General features: G+C 45.0%; 1 long non-coding RNA gene across 1 annotated transcript in view; it reads right to left on the reverse strand.

Moving 5' to 3' along the window:
- Positions 1-25,376, reverse strand: part of LOC146789812 (uncharacterized) — a 176,001-nt gene that overhangs the window by 132,280 nt on the left and 18,345 nt on the right. The window contains exon 2 of the long non-coding RNA XR_014969868.1: positions 21,213-21,276. This is a non-coding gene — a long non-coding RNA (uncharacterized LOC146789812). The remainder of the gene's footprint in view (positions 1-21,212; positions 21,277-25,376) is intronic.

A 25,376-nucleotide genomic window follows, 5' to 3' on the forward strand; every position in this document is an offset into this window, starting at 1 on the left:
GAGGATTATACCGATTTAAAAAATAAGTGTATCCATTGGCTTAACACGAATCGAACATTACCACCTTGAGTTTTGGCAAAAATTATTTTCGCAAGAAGGGTGGATTGGGTTGGGCCAAGACAGAAAACGATTGAGGGAGATTGTATTATCATCAACTTTGGTGATGCTAGTGCTGCGGAATATATCTGTAGCTGGCATCACCGAGGTATGGGGTAAGAATATGATTCAGAGAAGAAAATCTAATGCACCATTGATGCAGAGCCTTTTCAAGTGGTGTCTACCGAAGGACATATGGTGAATGTCAGCACCCTGAGAAGTCTATTTTTAGAGACTCTTTTCACTTGAGGCCTTTAACTAATTGTTCATCAGATCTGACTGCTTAAGGAGAGACTGGGTCCGAACCATCAGTGACTGCTGTTACCTCTTCACCGCTGATGCAGATCCACAACACTTGTGATGACAGTTCCCAGTTTCCGGGAACAAGATCAGGTTGAACAACTAAAGTGCCTAAAAGATTGATTGAAGACATTTAATTGCATATGTTTATCTATCTATCTTGTAAAAAATATATATATTTTCATTTTACAGAGGGGGAGATGTAGTGTCTTGTGAGTTAGAAATGATGTACCCCTTTTGGCTCCTGAGGGACTCTGTAGAAATGTGACGTAAGTGATAGAAAAGAATGCATTGAAGCTGGTTCAGAATGTTGAGTTCCCAGTTACATGCAGATGAATAAAGACATGTAAATCAAAGCTCCTTGAGTGGCGTGGTCATTGGTGGGTACCCTGGCTGGGGAAGACGCTACACTTGGGATGATTTTCATGGCAATAAGTATATCCTATTAATGAAATGGTTGGGGACCCCTGGCATTGAACCTTCCCCTCAGAATAAGGTCTGTTTGAGTTTGCAAGGCCATCCCTAACACTATCTATGCTGAGTCGTTCACCTTTTCTGCTTGGTGAATTTGCAAGACTGGCAGAGGGGAACACATTTTGGGCTATATTCACTCTATTGGTAAAACATGACGCACTTCCATGAACGTAGGGCTCGTAACCGGGATGCATTCCTTTTCAGCTCTCTGATTGGATTTCTCAGGGTATTAGCTCTGAGAATAAGTTATTTTCACCTCTATGACAGATGTACATGTGGAATTGACCATTTCACTGACACGGCTGAAGAGTATAGCGCATTCATCATATATAAGTGGATGTTTCAGTGGTACAGTCTTTTAACTATGTCCTGTATGAGGCAGCTTCTAACTCTACATCTGGTCAGCTGGACGGCTGACATGCATATAGAGGGTTGAAGGTTTGAAAGCTCCTGGTCCTTTCGCAGTGTGTCATCCTGATACTGGTGTCATCATTTCTGGCATATCTGGCTGGGTTCCTGCACAGGATACTTGCATCTCAAGTCCTCCTGCAGGTGCCTCATGTGATTTTTGTGTACTGATTACCTGTAGGGTTCTTAACTCACTGCTGGAGATACAAGTCCATCCAAGGTGATAGTCTTTTTAACATGATTTCTGCCACCCCGTACGTAGGCCTCGACTAGACCAATTGATGGTGGCCAGTGCTTAATGGTCTTGTGGTAAAAGCCTTATCAACTTCAGCCAAAATTGAGGAGGCTCGCCCTCTGTGGTAAACATGTGTACTTTACCATGAATGGCACCCCTCACAGCATACGATGTGTGTAGTTGTTATACCTGCTGCCCAGCCCATCCTCCAACTGACTCTCTCAACCACCAATATTCCACAGTGTGCTGCTGTTGCACATAAGGTGTTAGGGCACTCCAGGCTGGGGGTCTCCCACAGGCTGTGTAAGCCCAAGAAGGTGGATCACATGTGAGACAGTATAGACATTGCAAGAGCTGCCTGTCACTTCCGGATGTCCCTACGTTACACCCTCCAGCTTCACCTGAATAGGACAGTGTTTTACATCCCCATCACTATGTGGCCCTGCAAAAGGCCACTCTTCTTAGGAAGTGACCTGCTCTAACGATGTGGGCATTTAGCAAAGGGAATGGTGGAAGAGAGTTTCCAGCAAATTAAGGTAAAAAAAAGCATATAATTTTTGAGAAACTCAAAACATTACTGTGAAAAAGGCAAAAAGGCGGGTTAACGGTTGTTAAGGGTGGCTGTCACTACTGAGCAAGCTTTCACTGTAAACACCATTTAAACAGTTTCTGATAATGAGAGTATATTCTTTTCATCTTCTTGCTTGTTTAAGCCTTTGAAAATTGTCTAGGAGGAGAGTATTTTCTTTAAGAGGAGTGTATTTTCCTTTACATGTGTATCGCTGTTCCAGTCAGCATAGTTTTAGCGACCATTTTGCACCAGCGCAGCACGGACACAGTCAGAAGTGGTTTTAGTTGTTTATCATGAACTGGAGGCGCTTAGGTTATTGTCACGGCAATATTTAGCCTCCCACCTTTAGTGCTTGGGTGCTAATGGAATCAGGGGAGACACAAAGGGGGAGATTTATCAAAAAGTCACGCAGCACAGCCCCCCATCGAGGCTGTGCTGCGTTGCGCAATAGGGAGGGAGCAAGACAGTGCCATATCTTCAAAGATATGGCTCTATCCTCCCCTTTCCCTTGTGCCGGCACAGATTATAGCTGCCATGTGCCACGCACATGCCTTAGTGCCATAGCGGTAGGGTGTGTGTGTGTGTGAGTCTAGAATAGGTTTTGTACAGGAAGGGTACCATTCCTGTACAAAATACCATGCCAAGACAAGATGCAAATCTTTTCCCACTTTGTATGTTTGCTGCACAATGCAGCACGCATGCAATGCGTGAAAAGGAAGGAGAAATGAAAGCATTTCTCCTTCCTTGCGCCTACTTTTAAAGGGCGCAGTTTTCTCACATTAAACCCAATCTACTTTATTTAGTAAATTGGGTTTAAACCTTGGGTGGTTGATTGGGAATGCCCATGTTCGACTCTTGGCACGACCCACATGCCGCTAAGTAACGATGGACTTGCTTTGCATTACTTTTCTGTTATTTCCAGCGCTAAACAAGTTTATCACAGGAAAGTAAATTGGGGAAAAAAGATTTTGCAACGAATCGCATCACTTTTGTGGCGCCAACATGGTGCAAAATTTTAGTAAATCTCTCCCTAGGGGGCTTATTTACAAACCCATAGCGCCAATGGTGCGTCACTTTTAATATGGGAAAAAGTGTCGTACCGGCGATCAGGGGTCGTGTAAATAAGCCCCTAGAGGTTTTGCTCCCCTAGCTGAAAATTCCCAAGATTGCCATGTCACTCCTGCTGCTTTCTCGAGTCCCCACTGACACAACACACACACATATGAGCAAGTCAACAAGTATTTTTATCATCAGTATTGCACCCTGAACTAAGACCATTAGAAATAGATTTGGCGTGGTATATGCCGAATTCATAGGTCTTCACAAATAAACAAAGTTCGTCATCCTGGACAACATCACCCATGCAGGTGGTTCAGTCACCATACCAGCACCCTCGTGGGCCAGCCAGCCACACAAATTACGTTCAGCAATGCTCTCAAACTTTCAAACTTCTATTGAGGGCCTTCCTCTCTGATACAAAGGAAAAAATGATTTCCTGGTAAAAATTATTGTTAAATTCCGGTAATCTCAGTACCTTTCAGTAAGCTTTCATTAACAATTTAGGAGCAGATTGCACCTCCTTCCGCCGCCATTGCGTCACTTTTTTTGACGCATCGGTGGCGCAAACCAGGCGCCAATTTACAACGTGATGCATCTAGGGAGTAAAGCCCTGCGTCACATTATACCTGCATCAGGTATAATGTATGCAGGGTGGGCGTTCCCACACAAATAGCCATGAAGAACTGACAGTGAAATTTACAACATTTTACTGCACCACTCTATGCCTTCACTGCGTCAAAATCCCTACGCCTTCTCAGACCAGGCGTAAGGAATGACGCAGGGCTTTTTGTGTGGGACTCACCTATCTGTTGTGGCACATTGCTGGAGTTGCGTCACATTCATGAGCAACTCCAGCGATGCGTCACTTTTGTGCCAACAGCTGCGTCAGTATTTTTGACTCATCTGTTAATCCTTGCGCCATGGAGCACTGTATTGTAAATACAGCTCATCCATGGTGGAGCAAAGACATTTGGCACCGGCGCAAGGAAACTAACACATCTATGCAGATGCGCGTCAGTTCCTTGTAAATCTGCCCCATACTGTTTTTCAGTTGTGATATTGAATTAACTGTAAAATGCATGTCATACCATCCAAATGAGCCATTTTACACATTTTTATTAAAAAAGGGCACATCTCCCCCTCTCTTGTCCATGTTATCCACTTATCTGATTTTTTTGTGGATGAATAAAGGCAAAGCTTAATCAGAGCCAGGTGCTGGGGTCTGGGCCATCCTTTGCATAAGGTTAGAGCCCTTGATTAAATCAATAGCAAGATTGAAGCATATATGAAAGAATGCGTATTTGAACTTGTTTTGAACACAGCGTTTGTTAGTATAACTGCTCGATTGACTCTGACCCACCCAACAGGCCGGTTTCCCCATATGCATCTGTGCACTAAGTACAGACATGGCAGAGTATCTGTTAACAGCAAAAGGATTCTCACTTACCTATCAAGGTGTGGGTCTGCACTTTTTTTAAATTTTGTTTTAGATTTTTAATATTGATGTTGCCAAACAGTAACTACAACAATTAAATAAACAATAGCTATCCCCAACCATGTCACAGATCCGTGCAGCTCGTATCAATCAATATCACAGGAGCATTACACCCAAATCAGACTCCTTTGTAATCATGACATGATTCAGCTATTGTCTGAACCAGTAGAGTCTCCATTCTCCGTTGAGGAGTAAACTTAAGCGCCCCCTGGGTCTACGGACCTGACCGGGAGTTCTGGCCACTCCCCAAATCATCTTCCACCTTATTATCACATCTACATTGCTTCAGTCACACCTCCTCAGTCGCTACCCACTCAACCACATCCGCCATCCATCCTTCCACACTAGGATCTCTCGAACCCATGCAGATAATCACGACCCGCCATTTAGCCACCCAAGTCAAAAAGGAAGATCATCCTGGAGTCATTCTGGAGTCATCTGATGACTTCAGCCAGGCTATTCCTTTAATTATCTGGGGAAGTCATCCCAAACCATCCTGAAGTATGCATATAGGGCGAAACATTTAAATGCGATGCTTCCAGAGTCATCACAGTAACTACTTCAGGATTAGCTCCTGATTACTTCCTTGTAAAACTTAAACTCTATTTTCCACTCTTTTGGCGGACGAACGTTACCCAACAGGCAAACGGTAGGGTCTGCCATGACAGGCATCCGCACCACGGCTCCATTCGCTCCACCACAGCAAGCCAGAATGTATATACCACAGAGCAATTCCGGTCCAAATGTAGAAAGGAGACCAAAGGGGTCTGGTATATGGGACAACTACACGACTTACTAGGGTCCAGTTTATGTAAAGGCACCGGCGTCACATATAAGCAGTGTATACATTTAAATCTGGAGTTGCAAGATACAGACTGCACCAACGTACACATTCTTGTGCACTGCACATCCTCAAGTTGTATCCCCAGATCTCCATTCCAGGCTACCCAGACAGGAAACAGGACCTACTCTTGGTCTGCCGTCATGGCTCTGTACTAGTGGGAGACCAAGAGTCATTCCCCTACCAACTCTAACAGTTATTGAAAAGCAAACGACATGCATGGGGTGAGTGGAAATGTGGGCTATCCCTAAGGCTGCTGTACTACCATGGTGTCAAAATTTCCCAGGCCCTACCCGGAAGCATTTCCCATACCCATTCGAACATAAAAAACTCCTTATTGGGATATAAGTCTCACAGCGTCTTCTAAACACCTCCCCCCCCCCCCCCCCCCCCCGCCAGGCAGACATGTCTACAGGCTCAATTGGGATCTGAAATGCTGGTAAATCCCAAAACACAAAGTCCCTGGCAAGGGGAGCCTTCCCCAATACCACCTTGACTGTCCGTTCCCACAAAGAGTTAGTGTGTCTAATAAGATATGGCACCGGCACGCGTCCTGATACCCCAACATCAGGATCTGCGGGAAAGAGGGCCCCCCTCGACCTGCAAGAGTGATTTCTCCTAGTTACTCCACTCCACAAGCCAATTTGAAGCATGCTAAATCTGGGAGGCCAAGAAATATAGTTCCAGATTGGGAACCATTAGTTCCGCCTCCTCCAACGATCAAAACAGGAAATCCTTCGCCTCTCTGCTTCTACCCCCAGACCATATCAACGAAGTAATGAGGCAGTGTAATTTCCGAAACACCATTTGGAGAAGAATATCTAACAAGTGTTGCATAGAATTCAGAAAATGTGGGTGAAACACCATCTTGGAAACTGCCATCCAGCCAATGAGGGAGAATGGAAGAAAGTTCCAGAATTGGACAGAGGTCAGACGCGTTTCTGGGGCATGTGTGCCACCATAACCCCTAGAAATCTAAACTGAACTATCTTCCTACGTAGTGGCAATTCCCGCATTGTGTTCGGCTCACAGTCAACCAAAGCTCCCAAAGGAAACACCATCAAATTCCTGTGATTAATCCTAAAACTGGAAAGCTCCTCAAAGGCATCCAGATAGTGTAATAGGAGGGGAAGGGGTGGGTCTGCAACTTGAATAGTTTCGTGCCACACACCAGTGTCACTGATTACAGAGTTCTGCCATGAGATGTATGTGTTCCTACACTGAAGTGAACCCTCTGGGACTGTTGGGTTTCGCTTTCATTTATGCTATATGACTCCACTTCACCTCACATTTGAGACTGGGGAACAGATGTAACCATCTCTATGTCATTATCTGTTCTCGACCTTCCTCATACTGAACAATGTACACAAAGGTTTTGGGTGCACTCTGTTCCATGTTCTTTTATTTTAAAAGAGTTTTCAAATATATTTACAAAATTCGAGAAGAAACTCTCCCATCCGCTGAGTAATTCAGACATGGCTAACATCGATATGATTTTGAATACTCAAGACTTTCTAAAGCAAGCCTTAACCTGCTTTTGATGCCTTGCTATACAATCATTGTGCAGGCATTTACATCTGCAAACACAAGGAGATGATGGATGGAGTGCTGAAACTTTTCTGACACTTACCCCCAGTTACAGATATGGGTTGAATCCATCATCGTTCTTTAGCTCACTTCTCCACCCCAGTTCAGACCAAGCCATATACAAATCAGTCTTGACCCTGTGCCTCATGGGACCAGACCAACTGCCAAGCCTGGACAGCAAACTAGCATCCTGGGACCGGTTTTAGAGTAACACCCCTCATCAGCTAGGCTAGCTTAAATCCAGTGGCAGAGTGAGCAAGGGACCCACGTCAGGGCATACCCTGGCAACTTAGGGTGAACAAAACAAACACAAGGAGATGATGGACTTAGCGCTGAAACTTTTCAGACACTCACCCCAGTCACAGATCTGGGTTGAATCCATCATCATTTTCATCTCACTTCGCCACCCCAGTTCAGACACAATCATATGCAAATCAGTCTTGATTATTTACACCTGGCCATCTTGGCTGTGGTAATGCTGTTAACTCAATCCAGCTACTTCCAGGAAATAACATATTTCCACACATTTGCACATTTTACACTGAATCCCAATCAATAACCCAATTATTTTCAAGAGCCTGCTTTTTTGTCATAGGGCCCTTCTTGCCAAAGATTCTAAGTTTCTTCAGACTAGTTTTAACCAGATCTGCATCAGCTCACCTTCTGTTTGTTCCCCAAATTAGAAAAAACAATCTAGGCAGCGGCGGCTCCTCCGCTATGGCGGAGGAAGAAAGCCTCCCCACCATCTGCCTCAAACCAGCAGGAAAGAAAAAATAAAACAGTAATAAACACATTTTATTACCGTTTTATTTTTCCTTTCCTGCCAAGTCTTTGAAAGCGGGGCCAAGGGGAATAACAGGCTGCAAGAGGAGTGGTGGGCACTGCTGTCAGTGCGTATGACGGTTTGGCCAGCCGTCTCAGGCCGGCCAAACCATCAAGTGATCTGCAGCTGGCACCGCCAGCCTATTAGGGGCCGCAGACCATTGCAAGATGCCAGGGATTGCAGATCCCTGGCAGCATCAGCAGTCCCATGGTGGTCCGACCGCCCAACTTGTTATTGGGCGGTCGGACAGTAGCCGCACCGCCACCATGGGTTTGGCGTCCTTTCAACTGCCAAACTCAAAATAGGGCTCTATGTCTCCAGTGTGGGGTTACACATGGGTTACCTTGTTGAAGTCGCTGATCTTACTTTATATATCCTCCTTCCATTTCTATTCCATTCATATGGGCTGACATTCCCCCCCCCATTACAAGTGAGTGGTGTACCCTGGTAGTGCTTTAAACAACTGTTAATGTGCGTTGTTCTCGTGTGGACTTCTGACAGGACTGATAATTCTGCCATCCTCATTTAACCAGCATCAAATTCAAAATCCTCCTGGGCCCTCCAGGAACAGATCCCTGTTGCCCGTATAGTCTCCTGTGATATCACTGGCTACCCCTGCTATCAGTCTAGGTTACAAGTAAGGGTGCCAGCATTAGTGCTAGACTGCTAACTTAGTGTAGGCCTCACAGACACTTCTTATATCCATGCAAGGAATAAAACCCAGAGGCTCAGACCAGATGTAGCCTACAATAAATGCCCAGGGCTAGGAAGGGTGAGCTTAGCCTGGTCATACTGTTTTCCACGAACTACAAACATTAGATGTTCTCCCATAGGTCAATGGTACTCATTTACCCAACTCAGAACACAGCTCCTTGATCACCAAGAAGAGGCCCAGTGCTACAGATGATGTCATGTAGGTAGGTATATGCTGAAGATCAGGCAAAATTAGCCAAAGTTGTGGTCCATACAATATAGCACCTTACAAGAAGGAACGCTCCATGCATGCCAACACGCTACCCCATTATTGTCTGTTTTTCCTCCGGCATTTGCATCTTCGCCACAGGACTGTGCAGCTCCAGAAGTGGCTGCTTTATTGGATTTTGAGTTTTGCACCAAGTGGGAGTTGCATTTGGTATCGCGAACTTCAGAAGTGCTCGGCGAGTCGTGCATAACTGTGGACTTATACATCATCATCAGCATCTTTGTGTCAGGCTTGAAGACATTCATGTTGGAGATAGTCTTTTATATGATCATCAGAGGCTTATTATTTTTAAGCAGCATCATGATAGCAATTCTTGTCCATATTGTCAGAGAATTCGGCACCTGCTTTTACATTGATGTTGCCTGACACATTGAAAACCTTGGCCTGATATTAATTTACACTGTCCTGTTGTCTTGTGTAATCTGCCACAGGAAGCTTTTTCAGTGTGGAGTGTCCCCACTAGCACCATTTCTACACAGTGCATGCAAGCCACCTATGTGGTGAGAGACATAGAATCGAATTTTTGAAAACATAATGATAGTAAGTGACACAAAGAAGTAACACCCAGAACAGAAATAAGCTTGACTTTTTAGCTTTTTGAGAGCTGTAAGACAGGAGGTATTTTACCACCTGCCCAAAATAGAAGCCACAGAGTAGTTTTGCCTCATGGGCCGAGTGTAAAGAGGCTATTGGAAAAGAACCTAATGTTGTCGTGGAATTCTTTAATTTCGATTCTAGGAAGCAAAGCAGTTAAGAAATTATTGATGAAGATGTCGCCAATCTTAGAATTTTAGCTTCAGCATGTAACCTTGAAGATAACAATGACACTTTCTTTTTGTTTTTTTTCTTTGATAACAATTTTCCTGAGTTTTGCACAATATGACACTCAGATAGTACAGCAGGGTATATATAGCAGTTAACCACAATACGAGCAATTAAGATACTATAGGACGACTACTCAAAGAAGAGTCATATGCGTAAATACAATGAGGAGTGAGGCTCAATCCAACTGTCCCAGCCAATTCCCCTATATGCAACATACTTCAAACGATAGCCCCAGGCATCATACATGGGTCTCTCCTGCTGTGCACACCAGTCTACTCCCGTCTCCATTGCGACAAAGTGGGAGAGGAAGGGTTTTTCTAGCCGTCTCCCATATCTCGCTTGGCCACCATGATGGCTGTTCCTAGGAATGCCTGTTTTGCCCTCGAGCCCCAGGATCACTCCTTAACCCCAAGCAACAGCTTCAGAGGTGAAAGGCCATCCCAGCATATTCGTTAACTCCCTCACCACCGTGCTCAAGAACTCCTGAATCCTCTGGCACAGCCACAGCATGTTGTAGAAGTCGGCGGGGCATGTGTGCAGCAGGGGCAGGTAAGTTAAGAAAGGAGGCCTGCACGGTGCAGCCTGGCTGGTGTGAGATAGGCACAATAAAGATAATAGGTCTGGATCAAATGCAGCCTGGAGGAAATTGTAACAACTCTAGGTGCCATCATTGCATCCCGCCAATCGTCATTCTCAAGGGGACCCAGCCATCCCTCCCAACAAATCCTGAAATAATGTAGTGTGCCTGGAATGTTAATAAGGAATGTATGGTAGATTTGAGAGATGCCTTCCTTGACCAGCATGGTCATGAGAAGCTTCACCTCCATCGGACTGAACTCAGGGTGAGGGGCAGCATGTGGTATGTGGGCGCATGGTGCGTGTCTTGGTTGTAAGTATTTTTAAAATTATGAACAGGTGAGTGCATAATTATCTTGGAGTTCCTGGAAGGATTGTATATGGTTTCCAGATCACATGCCGCTCAGTTGTGTTATGCCGATGAGGTCCCATTTCCCAAAACCCTACAGCAGCGCTACCTCACGCAGCCAAGTGCCATGCGAAAGGGGGGTTTGGTGTGTGAGTTTAGCATCCCTTTTAAAGGGTCTGAGTGCAGCCCTCCAGTTGAGGAAAACCACTCTAGTAACTATGGGGTGGTGATGGGAACCGGAGATCTGTAAAGCAGTCGTTGACCACCAAAAGTTGGGAGGCTAGGTAGTAAAGATATAGGTTAGTCATCCCCAGGCCTCCATCATATGGGACACATTGATAGTGGGCAAGAGCCAGGCGAGGCCTAGAGTTGTGCCAGAGGAAGGAGGATGCCACTTTATGTAAAGCTCAGTATCAGCGCCGAGTTAGGAGTATCAGGAGATTCTGAAAGGCATAGAGGAACCTCAGCAGAATCATCATTTTATACAGGATGATTCTGCCCATCAAATTTAGTGGAAGGGACTGCCATTTGTCAAGGTCCTCTTTGGCCTTCCGCACCAGGGGATCGAGATTGAGGGACCAGGTGAGTTCACTGTTCACTTAGACCTGTGCAGTGGAATTGGTGTAGAGCGAGCGGACGAGTCCACGGAACTGTGTCCTAAATCCAGCTCTCAGTAGAACAATCCCCAGGTAGGTCCAATCCACCATGCCAAAAGCCTTCTCATAGTCAATGAGAAGCAAGGCAAGACTGGGGGAGCAGGTGATAGTGGGCAGGGCCGGACTGGGAACCAAAACCGGCCCTGACAAAGTGCTCGGCCGGCCCCCACGGGGCAGGCCGAGCACTTTGCCAGGGCCGGTTTTCGGCCGATTTTGTTACAGGGCCGATTTTGCAGCTATGCTGCAAAAACGGCCCTGTAACAAAAACGGCCCCCAGGGGCCCAAATCCGGCCCCCACCCGTGCGGCGCACCGGGGGAATGCCCGGTGCCCGCTACGGCCAGTCCGGCCCTGATAGTGGGCTAAGGCAATGTTAGGTCACCTGAGGCAGTGCTGGCTACTGTGGACCAGCATAAAACCGCACTGGTCAGAATGTATGAATGTGTGGAAGACGCATTTGAGATGGGCGGCTAGGATTGTGGCATATATCTTGAGCATACCATTAATGAGCATGATTAGACGGTAGTCAGCGCAGGAAGCCGAAGGGGGCTGCGTCTTCGGGATTATCACAATGGTGGCAGCATCTATCTTGAGTGGAAAAGCTCCATTTTGTGGAACATCATTATAGAGAGCATGAAGCCAGGGAGTTGGGATTTCCTGGAATGCTGTGTACTACTCCGTGGGGAACCCATCTGGACCGGTGGTCTTTTTGGAGCCACTGCAAAGATGGCTGCCCCAATTTCTTCAGCCGATAATGGCTCGTCCATCATCAGAGCCTGAGAGTGGGACAATCGAGGAAGAGGCACTTTGTTTAGAAAGTAGGGGTCAGGTTCGGGGTCCGTTTGAAAGGGTGCCCTGCCCTGTAGGGTAGATCAACCGGAGGATGCACCCATTGTGCAAGTTGAGTGGCTGAGTGTCTGGGTCATACTGCATGAAGTGTAATGTAGGTGTGTATTTGAGTCTGGTGGAAAACAAACTAGTCCATAAACAAATCGAAACTCCCCCATAAAATATAGCATCATGTAATCCCGCCCCCCCCAATAACCCCTCCATCCCATACTTCTACCCCAGAAGCATCTGTTGCCCATAAATCAGTAACTAATACACAACACAACTTGAAACCGGGAATAGAGGGGTGAACCCTCCGTGGTACAGAATCAGTTCCAGTCATCAGGAATGACACAGCCAGTGATTATCAGAATACAGTGCTGTAGAGCTTCGGTATGTCTAGAAACTGGAGAACTATATCTTAGGACTTTGAGATGGATCGGTGTACTCCATCTGCCCAGTGGGAGGTGTAGAGGTCATGGCAAGGAGGGCTACTTGGCTCGGTCAAGGGTCCATCATGGCGGTGGACAGGGAGAAGTGCCCGCAGGATAGTGGCGGCTCCCGCAGATGAGGGGTCAGAGAGGGTGATTTGGATCTTTTTGTGCTGTGGCCTCTTCATGAGCGGGTGCGGTTTCTTTTCGGCTTAGGAGCTGTGACTGTCCAAACCGACTCGGAGGGTCTGCTCTCCAGAAGGGGGATCCGCCTAGCCTGTGGAGAGGCGTTCTTTGGTGAGCCACATCAAAGCAGGCTCTGGGGTATTGAACAAGCGGGACTTGTTTGCATGGACAACTCGAAGTCTGGCTGCGAAGAGGCGTTTGTATGAGAATACAAGCGCTCAGAATTTTGTCTTGACTGCCGTATACGAGTAGCACTGCTGTTGTACCTGTTTGGTGTAGTCAGGAAAGAGGAGCACCTTTGCGTCGCCTCACCTAAAGTGTGTGTGAGAGCGGGCCTCCCTCAAGATTGCATCTCTATGTTTGCAGTTGAGGATTTGGGCAATCATGGGCCTGTGCAGTGCCCCAGGGGTGGATTAGGATTCAAGGCCCTGTGTGCTCATTCTCACAAAGCAGGTGGACAACTGATCCAACAGCATCCATGTCTTGATCCAGGTTTTGAGGAATTCCACAACCTGCTGGAGCTCATTGCCATCCTGGATCCCAACATTTTGTTTAGCTGAGATCGATTTTCAGCATCTTCTGCGCAGCGATGGAGTTCCGCTGTGCGTGTGAAGAAGCAGGAGATCTGGGATTTCAAGTTGGTGATATCGTCTTCTACCGTGGACAAACGGGTTTCGGCCTCAGTGATCTTGCCCGTAGCGTTGCGCACGTCTTAGCACAGAAGAGCAACATCTGCACGCAGCTCTCCAATCTTGGTTTCCACTGAAGCTTGGGAGGTCTGGATCGCTTAGAGGATCGTGGCCAGGTCGCCCTCCTAAGACGGTGGCTTCTCAGTTCTGCCATCCCCGTTTTGACTATGTCCTGTTGTATACTGGTCCATGAGGGTCTGGGAGGCTATCCTTGCACATGCCAGTGAAGAGAGCCGGTGGTACAGCCAGCCCTCAGGGGGGCCCAGCCTGCTTACCACAGAACTGTGGCAGCATGAGAAGCCGGACCCAAGAGGAAGCGCACCCCAGTAGCCCAAACACAGTCCGCAGGTCTGTCCCCAGGGGAGGTTAGCCGGGTTTGCAGTATGGCATCAGGTGTTGAGGGGCTGGCAACTCCGACACTTTCGTCAGTGCTGGACACCGTATCTGGAACAGGTGGTGATCTGTCAATGTATGATCCTTGTTGGGTACGAGGCAGGGCAGTAAGAGACACCAAGTCGGGCGGTCCACATCAACTGGGCCCAAGACTTTTCCATGAGGTACTCCCCACAAGCATTGCTGATAGGTCTTCAGGCACAGCCCAAGGAGCCAGGACACACATTGATTAGAAAGTGTCAGTGGACAAGAAGTGGGCACCTTATTAAGTGGATAGAATGAGACAAAGTGCACATCATCAACCAAGTCGGGAGGTGCAATCGGATGGGCCGTGTATGCCCCGTGCGCTGAAGACTAGGCATGCAGGGCTAGTCCCACAGGTATGCAGTAGCTTTTGTGGGCCATTGAGCTGCCAACTCCAGGCGGGGGGGTCAGTGAGGAGCCATCTAAGGACCCAGTAGCTCCAGGAGGGACCCTTCACCAACCTGCCTCCACAGGTCCGATGCTTGCCGCAGTTGCAGGAGGCCGATCTCATGCTCAGACGGATCCGTGGCATATCCTCAGGACTGCGTCCAATGGGCAGGGCACTCACCTGCTATCTCTGCTGGGAGGTGTGGGCCACCAAGGTCAGGTGCCATGGGCAGGCAGTCCGGCATCCAGAGGACCGAACAGAGACCACAGGAGTCTAAGGCCAGTTCAGACCCCTCACTGAGCACCCAGACATGTCTCACCCCCCAAACACTAAGCCCTCGAGGCACCTCAGAGGATCATCCAGGCGGCCCTCAGGTATGTGCTGGCCCACAAGGAATCCGGCCCTCCACCACCAGTCCGGCACTCACCACGTCCAGCTACGTAGGGCTGCAAAGTCTCCCTTAAAATATGCACTGGCCTTAGGCTGGAGTGCAGGAGAGACCCGATGGCTTGGGAGGGGTGTCACAGGCGAGTAGTGGCAGGGATCTTTAAGCGATGCCGCTGCACAGCACATAGTGGAAGTGTCCCATGGCGTTCCGTGTTCCTGGGCCCAGCGGCACCCTGACCCCAATCAGGCGCGTACCACCATGGTGGGAGAGGGTGAGTTTCTCACATCCTGAAAGATATGCAGAACACCAGTGTTGTCTGCATTCCGGCACCACCTAGAGAATGTCCAAAGGCATCATATGGGACTGTTGTAGAGAAACAGGGTTCCTGATGGTGTGTGGATGACAGCGGATGACTGACTGGTCTGGAGCTCTCTTAGAGTGCGAGCGCCATCTTGACGCTCTAAGCCATCCCAACACTTTCTTAAGAGACCAATTGAATTAGGTTGTGTTTAGCAAAAAGATGCAAGAGAAACTATTGCTCTTCTAATCACATTTTGACAGAGTCAAGTAATATGGCTAAATGCATGGAAATGTTGATTTTATTCTCAAAAGCATTAGCAAGTGCTGTAAGTATATGTGAAGTTGGGGGATGGAGGTTGTGAAAGTGAGTGATAGAAGAGATGAAAGGATGGTAAGTAAGTGGGTAAACATAAGTATGACTCGTATTAAAGATGTTGCTCTAAGTCTCATTTAGTTAGTGTCATGAACAGCTCAGCACTAAAAAACAATGCCTTAAATGTGGTGAAATAGGGCATTTTCCTAAAGACTGTATAACAGGGAACACTCATGAAGGTTACACACATAGCAATGCAAGTGTTTCTACAGTGGTTGTTTAAGTTAATTGGTCACCAGTTGATTTGTGTTGCAAAATGAGTAGTGTGTTTTTTAAGTTCAGAAATATTTATTATTTTTAAGTATAACACTTGGCGATTGCGTCAATTTGAGATTGTCTCTACGCATGCCTTGGTTAACATATATTCAGCGTTTTTTCTGCGACCTGGGGTACTCTGACTACTTGAGAAGCCTGAATCTTTAGAGTCCACTAGCAGAAAAGATTTGAAAAACAAATTAATGATGCATATTGAGAACCTTAAATTGACTACTGAAATCTCAATGGCTAGTTATTTAAAAAATCAACGTATTTATAACCACTTATGAAATGCAACCCTATCTTAAATTTGTATTAAATTCTAGGCATAGATTTAACTTGACCCGCTTAAGATTGGACATTTTTCACAACCTGATTAGCTTCCCTGAAATGAATGATTGGTCTACAAAACTGTCAAACTGTCCTTGTGATTGCCTGATGGCACAGAGCACCATGCACATAGTCTTTTTCTGTAATTTTTATAGCAGTTTAAGAAAACATAATGTTTTACCTATTTTAAGACCATTTTATTTTACACAATGTTGCCCTGCTTATGTTTATTAACAATCATTGCCTACCATGGAGATTTGCAGTAGTATGTCAAGTTTTCTTTGGGCTATTTTTTATGCTAGAAATAAAATTGTATATTATACTTGATTAGTATTTTGGTATAGTTTAAAAGAAATTAATTGGTTTATGATGTCTTATTTTTGTGTTTTTAGGAATGTTTAAACTGTAATTTAGTGTACTTTTATGATTTTACAATGAAATCGAATAAAGTATTGAACAAACGAACGAACAAAGTATAATACACAGTGAACACAGTATAAACATTATCATAAGGGATAAATATTAGAGCAATTTCATGAGAAAAATGTGAACATCAACTTACATCAATATAATGAACTATATCAATCATTAACTATAAACTAAGGAATGAAAAACAAAGAAGGGCAACAATAAGAAATATGAAATACAATAGTATACATTTTATAATGAGTTACTGTATTAATATGTGAGTCCAACATATGCCACATATTGGGCCTAATAACAGAACATTCTTTATGAGTATGTATTAATGAGGATTGTCCACGTTCCAGGAAAATAACCCATTCCCACCAAGCATTAACTGAAAATAGTTCTGCGTTCTTCCAATTTTAAGTAATTGATTCCATCACATTAGAAATAAGAAAATCAAAAGGCGATAATGCATTTTCAAAAGAATAAGATTTGTAGATTAATATATGAAACGATAGCGGTAGCTGGATTTTAAATACCTGGGTAATAATATTCCAAACATCAGACAAAAATGTAAAAATGATAGCACAGTTATATAATATGTGGTGTAAATCTCCAGTGGCAGTTCTACAATGCCAACAGTTTAGTGAATCTAATAGTTTAACTTTGAAAAATGTAACTGGGGTCCAAAAACGCTGATACAAAAGATAAATATTAGTTTATATAAGAGTGGCCCGTAAATAACTAGCGATATTAGATAACCAGATAGATTTCCATTGTACATTTGAAGATAATATATTAATGTTTGAACACCATTTTTGATGTAGAACCAGAAACGAGGAAGGACAGACAGAGAGCTTTTTTTATACATTAGAAGCAATATGTCCTGTTCGACTCAAAAGGCCTAGATAGAACTATATATTAGATAACTTAGCAGTAGGTAACTAATCAGAATTAGTATTAAGGACGGTATTGCAGAGTAATTCATGTTTAAAAAATTACGATTGATGTAAATGGTACTTGATGCTAAAGTCGTCAAATGAATAGAACATATTTGCTCGCCAAATATCAGTAATGTAAAACATAACTGCATTAATCCATGAGCTCCAGAAAGAAATATGCTTATTCAATTGGAGTTTGAGGTTAAACCAAAGGAAAACTTTTTTATTTTTTACATATATTTTTTATTTTTCTTGCAGACAAAACCAATTTATACATGTCATAGCATTTCTTATAGCAGATATATACAGAGATATTGTTTTTAATAGCATATTTCATTATACAAATGATAAATATTCACATAAATATAATTGAATAACTTTGACCCCCCAAACAACTGCAAAGAGATAAATACAGCAGACCTTATCTCATACAGCAATTTAGAAAAAAAGGGAAACGTTTTTAGATAATTTTATGTTAATAGTTAATTTTTCATCCAAAGATAGATGGGCAGTTTTAGAGGGTATAATAGTGGGTGAGATTTTACTAAATTTGCTCTTGGCAGTTGTTAAAAAAGCAGGTAAAGGAAAAAGCTGTAGAAAGTGTTTTTTCTAATTTTTTGATTCCGTCTCTCTGTCAATTGCAGAGACAAAATGCAACATTTCCGGAGTTCGGGTGGCTGAAGACACACCGGAGAACCAGGCTTCGGTTCCTGTTGCGGCACTGCTCCTGAGGGTGACAGTGTCGCTGATAGTGGTGTGCGGATTCGTAATGAATATCGTCTGTAATTTGGCCGATGGGAAATGCTTGAAGGCTCAAAATGGCGGATCACGAACAACTTCTACTACGGAGGTCTTTGCGCGACCAACGAGGATACTGAATGCCCTATAATGCACCCAACTCATGCGGTACTGATCAGACCCTAATCCCAACAAGGTTTTTGCACCTTTTAACCACGTTTTGTCCCTTGCTTTGATGTTTTGTTCCTTGAATGTAGCCTGGCTCTAAAATGGCGTCTAAGGGAGGAAAGCGAGAAACATCTTACCGGCTACGGCGGTGATCCAGAATGAATGTGAGGCAACTGATTGATCATTGTTGCAGATGCAGAGTGAGCTGTCTGTGAGGTGCGTTTTATAGCGGGCCATCTGCAGCTTCCTCACGAATGCTGACGAACAGTGTCTGACTCTAAAATGGCAGACGTGTGAGGACGACGAAGTGCGCATTTATCCCCTCTGAGGTTGCCGAGTGGGACAGTGTTGATGCAGCGCCAGTTCTACATGTGGAGTGGCTCAGTATGAGACCGATTTTGCCTCCATGGCGATCGTTGTTGGTATGCAGTGTAATTATAACGGTGCTAAAGAAGAGGTGTTGTGAGCTTGCTGACTGCGCTCATGTACATTGGTTTCTGGATGTTCTCTCCGGTCTCAATCTACGCTGAGGCTCTTTAACTGCTACAATTCCATACTACCGCTTTCCCTCACTTGCGGTGATCCTTTGCTGATGCGGCAATGAATGTCTTGTATTGGTTTTGGTGAAATACCGATGATTATCAGGAGTGTTATTTTGCACAGAGATACTGATTTTGTGATGACTCATATTGCCTGTGTTCTGACCTTAACATATCGCCACTTGTAACTATACAACCGTTGGACCCTGCACTGGACATCTATGGCGCCCCCGCTCTTATCCTGCTACATGGCCCTGCAGCTCAGCCCCCTGCGAGTAGGAAAAACTGCTCTTGTGGAAGACCTGCTTCCCGCGACAACAGTACGGAGCGGCCGGAGGGGAGGGGCCTGGGGGATACTCAGGAGCCCCCCGAATGGGGTGCGTATCCTGTGAACTTCCCCTTCACCCGGTGGCTGCTATATGAATAACAAAGCCGAGAGAGTTCAAAGGGCATGCAGCTCGCGGATGAACGCGCTACAGGGACTTACACGGAAGAACCCCCAGTCGGGGAGACCCTGCTACAACGAGTGCCTCTCTCTTCCAACCCAACTCCCTAAAATGGCCCCCATAAGTATGCCCTTGTCCAAAGCGCTCCTACTCCCCTTGTTGGGGATGGATCCAGCATCTTTGCCCTGGAGTCTCAGAGACCCCTCTGAGAGAGTCCACAGTGACAAGGGTGTCACACATAGTGGAGGTCTGGGATTGATCCCCTTTCCACTGGGAACCATATCCTACCCTGCCGGACATCGGACACTGTATTTATGCTGGGTTTTCTACCCCCTCCCCCCACCTCTTCCCTCCTTCAGTCTTCTGAGTGCACCCGTGACCAAAGCACTCCTCTCCCCTTTTTGGGGAGGGATCTAGCATCTATGCCTTGGAGTCTCAGCGACCCCACTGAGAGAGTCAACCGCATCAAGGGAATCACATATAACGGAGGACTGGGAATGACCCCTCTACCGTGGGGAACCATTTCCCACCCAGCCGGACGTCAGACACAGTTACTTCTTCGTCTCCATACTGTGTCTTCTACCCCCTCCCCCACCTCTTCCCTCCTTCCCTCTATGCCTACCTTCCCTATTCCTTTCGTCTCTCCCCTGCATTTTTCTTCCCCTGCCTACTTTGTTTATCCTTATGCCTATGCTCCGCTTAATCTCCCTCCCCGCTACGCTTTTACATTACCCCCTTATCCTTCTACACGCCTTGAACCAACGGATGTAACCTGTAACGTATGTACCTTCTGTAACAATGTGTAATTTGTAACCTATGTAACTCGCCTCATGTAAAGCGCTCTGATACCTCCGGAACTAGCCAGCACTATATAAAACTCAAGTAAATAAATAAATAATGTAGGCCATTTTGTAGGATCAACATTTTGAAACCATAGCGAGCATTTTGCAACAAGAAATGATATGTGGTATTTCTTAAGATCAGGTAACCAAATCCTCCTTCACATTTGGGAACTTGTAGAGCTTTAAGACTAAGATGCATAGGTTTCTTGTTCCAAATAAAAGTAGTAATTCATTTTTTAGTTTGGCAAAGAAAGTAGAAGGAAGACCTAAGGGTAGCGTTGATAGATTGTAAAGAATGTGTTGGCCAATAGTGATTTTAAGTGCTGCAATACGTCCCCGCAATTTAAATGAAGGGTTGACCATTTATCTAATTTCTCTTTCAAGATGGTTAGCATTTTAGCGCAATTGATTTCAACTGTATTTTTAATAGAGTCAGTGTAAAGGGAACGAGGGTAGCACAGATTCCCCAGAAGGTCTATCAGACAACTTATCGTGGCATTGTACAGGCTGAACCCTCCCGAACTCTCACATGACTGCTTTATTTTTACAGCCTTGTTCCCAAGGTCAGCCTGTTAGGAAGTGGGAGGCGGCCGATACTGAGACTAGGGAATACGACTGCTTTAAATGGACGGAAGTCCCAGGAGTGATGTCAGATGCTGACAAGAAAGTAGAAGGTGGAAAACGAGACCCAGAGTATGGAGGGTGGACAGAAAAAGAGCACAGGACCATACAGGCAGTGGGAAAAGGTGTCAGGACGAGGCAGGCAAGAAGAAGGATCTCATCACTCGCTTTCAGGAGGAGGACGATCTGAAACGAAATAAGCAAGATGAATACGATGAGAGGAAGCTCGGAGCATTTTGGAGAGACACTGCACCCAGCCACGCACCAGGAGGAGCGTGGCTTAGTCAGGTACGATCGTGGTTCCTAGGAAGGTTTGAAAGGCTAGAGGAGGGGAAACTCCATTAGGGGAACATCCTAAAGCACCTTTACATAAAAGTCTTAGAGGAACCTGACTACAGAAACAATTACCCCACACTATGAAATTAACCCTAATGCGAGAAGAGTGATATGTCAAAAAAGGAAAACACTCAAGAAAGGGGCCTATGCTTATTTGGTTATTGAGTTCATTTGTTGAAAAGCTCAGCCTAAAATATTTTATTTTCCCTCTTAAAGCAATATACCAGTGGGTAAAGGTGGAAGTATAGCAAATATATTCCCCTCACAATCCCTTCCCAAAAGACAGTTAGTTAGTAGACCTCTTTTCACTTACCTGTGGCCTCAGTCTTTCTCCCGAGGGGCGTGTGAAGATCCGGTGGTCTCGGCTTTGCCCACAACTATAAAGAAGAACAGTGACAAGAATTTGTCCACATCGTTATTATTATTGACTGAGTTATATTCAAATAAAATACCTGCATTTTCAGTCAACTTGTGTAGTGTCCCCTTTATATCCCCGCTGTACAACACCTGGTGGAGAATGCGGGCAGTTCTACATTTAATATACAATGGAAAACCTAATTCAACAACTAGTTCAGGGCCAAAAGCAACTGGAATGGGCCCTGGAACAACAAGTTTCATCCGCTAAGGCAGAACAGGATCTATTACGTGATGCCATCAAATCTCAAGCTGAAGGACTGCACAAAGTAACTGAGTAACAATTTCAATTGACCTCCAGCCTGGCAGGAAACAGGAGTCCCCAGTCTATGGGACCAAACGTAGCATTGCAAAAATACGTTATCGGAGAAGATCCAGAGGCTTTTTTCTCAATTTTGAGAGAGTCGCTCGAGCCTGTGGTTGGCCCAAAGACAAATGGCCCTTCTTCTTGTCCCCACTTCTTACCAAAGAGGCCCAGGCTGCTTACCAGATAGCCAATGCCTAAGGAAACACTCCTTATGACAACATTAAAAGAAATTATCCTTGATTACTTGGGGATGGATGCTGAGTCATATAGAGTGAAGTTCAGAAAAGAGAGGGAAGCCCCTGGAGATACACCAAAACCTTATACTTCAAATTTAAATTTGCAGTTGACGAGTGGCTGCCAAATTAAAATAGTAAAGAGTATATAATGAAACAAATATATTTAGAACAATATTTGGAGGCTCTTCTCCTAGCCACTCAGAGATGGTTACAGCAGCATACTTGCCTCATTGCTGAACAGGCAGTAGATATGGCTACTACCTTCTCCCTGGCACAACTGTGATTTTGTACATGGGAACCTGAGAAAAGTCATAGGAATACTTCCCCACTACGTGGGAAGAAGAATGAAAAGAAAGCAAACAAAATTCCCATAGATCTTCACAAAGGATGAAGTATGAAACCAGAAATCCCAACACAAAAAGGGCCCCACTGTTTTGAATGGGGTGACTGGGGTCACATATCTTGATTCTACCCCACAACAAAATCAGTAGACGAACCCATGGACGTGAGTTACACACCTCTTCTATTCTAATTACCCAGGAGTGTAGGGCATGTTTTATGTAAGTCTACAGGTAAATGGGAAGTAGGTTACTCCCCTGTTAGCTTCTGGGTGCAAACAACCAGCGGTCCTGGGGTATCTAGTCCATCCCTCACAGATACTACCTGCAAAAGCAGTGTGTATTAGATGTGTGCATAGAGATGTAAAAACCTATTCAGTAGCTCAACTGTCTATTACTACCACCAAAGGCCACCAGATGAACATAGAATTTGGGGTGCTGCATAATATCCCAGAAAATATAATATTGAGCACTGACAATCTTGAATTCTTAGAAATGTTTTTAAAAAATAAAGATCTTACAGACCCAACCAGGACCGCCCTCCTGTGAGTCTTCACCATAAAACACACTACTTACCCCAGAACCTTGAGAAACAGACCGTAACTTCCAACTCTCCCAAACCAAAGATTCTACCCTGCAGAACGCATGGCAAGAAGCCCAACGTACCAATCCCAACTCCCCTACGTCTTATCCACAATTTGTCATAAAATGGACAGGTAAACTCAACGAATCACCTCAGCTATTGGTTCCTAGAGAATTTCATGAGCAAATCATGTTCTTTGCACATTTACATTTGCTGGCCGGTCACACCGGGACCAAGAAAATCACACAAGCCATATTACGTCACTTTTATTGGCTAGAGATATATGCCACCATAAACAATTACAGCCAGGAATGCGAAGTGTGTCATAAAAGGATCCTTATGGACCTCTGTTGGTACCTCTCATATTAAGACCTCTATCTATCATCCCCAGATGAATGGTCTGGTAGAAAGGTATAATGTGACGTTAAAATTGCCATTAATGAAGATGCTAACAGGTGAAGGGAGAAACTGGGGTCAGCTTCTACCTTTAGCTCTTTTTGTCAAACGGGGACAAACACAGAGCAGCCTGGATTGTTCCTCTTTCGAATTGTTGTATTACAGAAAACCCTGGAATCTGCTAGAAATGACCAAAGAGGTTTGGGAGAAGAATGCAGCGGATGAAGCGGAAGGGCTACTTGATTATGCTAATCAAGTAAAAAACTGCATAGGAAAACTTAGAGACCTATCCCACAAAAATGTGGAAAGAAGTCAGATAACACAAAAAAAGGGAATATGAGAAGGAGAAGAAATGGCGTAGCTACCTGGTGAATGACTGGGTTTTGGTGTTGCTCCCTACCTCCGTGAAAAAATTGAAGTCATAATGGTAGGGGCCCTATGGGATCACTACCAAAATAGGTAAGGTTACCTACAGGCTGCAAATCACCCCCCAAAGGGAACAAACCTTTCATGTAAATCTGCTTAAAAAATGGTTAGGTCCTTAACCAAAAAAGGTGAATACAATCAGTCAAGTGTCTCCTAACACAAGTACCCTTAGTTTCCTTCCAATTAATGAAGCACTCACAGAGAAACAAAAAAACAAGTTTATGTCAATACTCCAGCCTTTTTCCCACCTGTTTTCTGACCTCCCAGGTAAAACCCATCTTGCCGAACATGCTATTCCTACTCACCTGGGGTCCATAGTGAAACAAAAAACCTATAGAATACCTGCTGCCTGCCGTGAAGTTATACACAAGATCAAAATGATGCTACAGCTGTGACTAATAAAACCCTATCAGAATAGCTGATGTTCTCCTATCGGGCTCGTACCTAAGCTTGATGGCATGATGCGTTTCTGTATAGACTTTCGAACCGTTAACCAGGTATCCAAATTCGATGCATATCCTCTCCCAAGGGTAGATGAATTAATAGAAAGGTTAATAGAGGCTGAATACATTCCGACTCTCGACCTCATGAAGGGATACTGGCAGGTGCCACTGAAACTATCAGACCAAGAAACGACCGCCTTTGCCACCCCAGAAGGACTGTTTCAGTTCACTGTATTACCCTTTTGTCTGCATGGGGCTCCTGCAACGTTTCAAAGGCTTATGAATAAAGTCTTAAAGAATCATCAATTGTACTCATCTGTGTATATTGATGATATAGCCATTTACAGGAGAACCTGGGAACAACACCTAATTCAGTGTAAAAACATTCTACGAGAACTGAAGGTGGCAAATTTACATATTAATGCAAAGAAATCTAGAGCAGGATACTCCAGAGTTAAATACCTAGGATACGTGTTGGGCAATGGCCTAATTGAACCTCCTTGGTTATTACAGGCACTTTATTTCACATTATTCTACTATAGCTGGTCCTCTAACTGATCTCCTGAAGAAGGAGGTTCTCAACCGAGAAATACAAAACCCTCCAGCCCATGTTTAGAATGCCTTCCAACACCTCAAACAAGCTATCACATCTATCCCGGTCCTTACCTCCCCTAATTTTGAAAAACCTTTTATTTTGCAATTTTATTTTGCAAACCGATTAATCTGAGGTGGGGATTGGAGTTGTGCTTTCTCAGGTTAATGAAGATGGGTTGGAATCTCCGGTCCAATTTTTAAGCTGGAAACTCTGTCCCAGGGAACAAAATTATCCCGTAATAGAGAAGTAATGTTTAGCCATCAAATGGGCCGTAGAGAAACTACAGTACTATTTGGAAGGCAAACCCTTCATTCTCTATAAAGCCCAAGCTCTCCTAACCAGGATGAGTTGGAACAAAGGCAACAACCAGAGGGTTTTATGGTGGTTCCTTTCATTGCAGCCCCTTCAATTCGAAGTCCGGCACGGGAAATGCAGGGACCATCGCAAGGCTGATTTTTTATCCATGTCCCTTCTTTTCCCCAGTTGGGAATAACCTGGGGTGGGGATGTGTCAAGAGGACGAGGGTAACACGGATTCCCCAGAAGATCTAACAGGCGACTGTGAGAAAGTGCCCCCTCTCTGAATGGTAGCCCCACTTTTTGCTGAACTGCTGATGTGCTTTGTCTGAGTGTGCTCTGGGCTCCTGCCAATCAGGTACCCAGGGCCTAGGTTCTTTCCCTAAAACTGCATTGAAAACAAAACCCAATTGGCATCTCTGGCCACAGGTCAGCCCCTGGTA

Source organism: Triturus cristatus, chromosome 10 (genome assembly GCF_964204655.1).
Source record: "Triturus cristatus chromosome 10, aTriCri1.1, whole genome shotgun sequence".
NCBI classification, from domain to species: domain Eukaryota; kingdom Metazoa; phylum Chordata; class Amphibia; order Caudata; family Salamandridae; genus Triturus; species Triturus cristatus.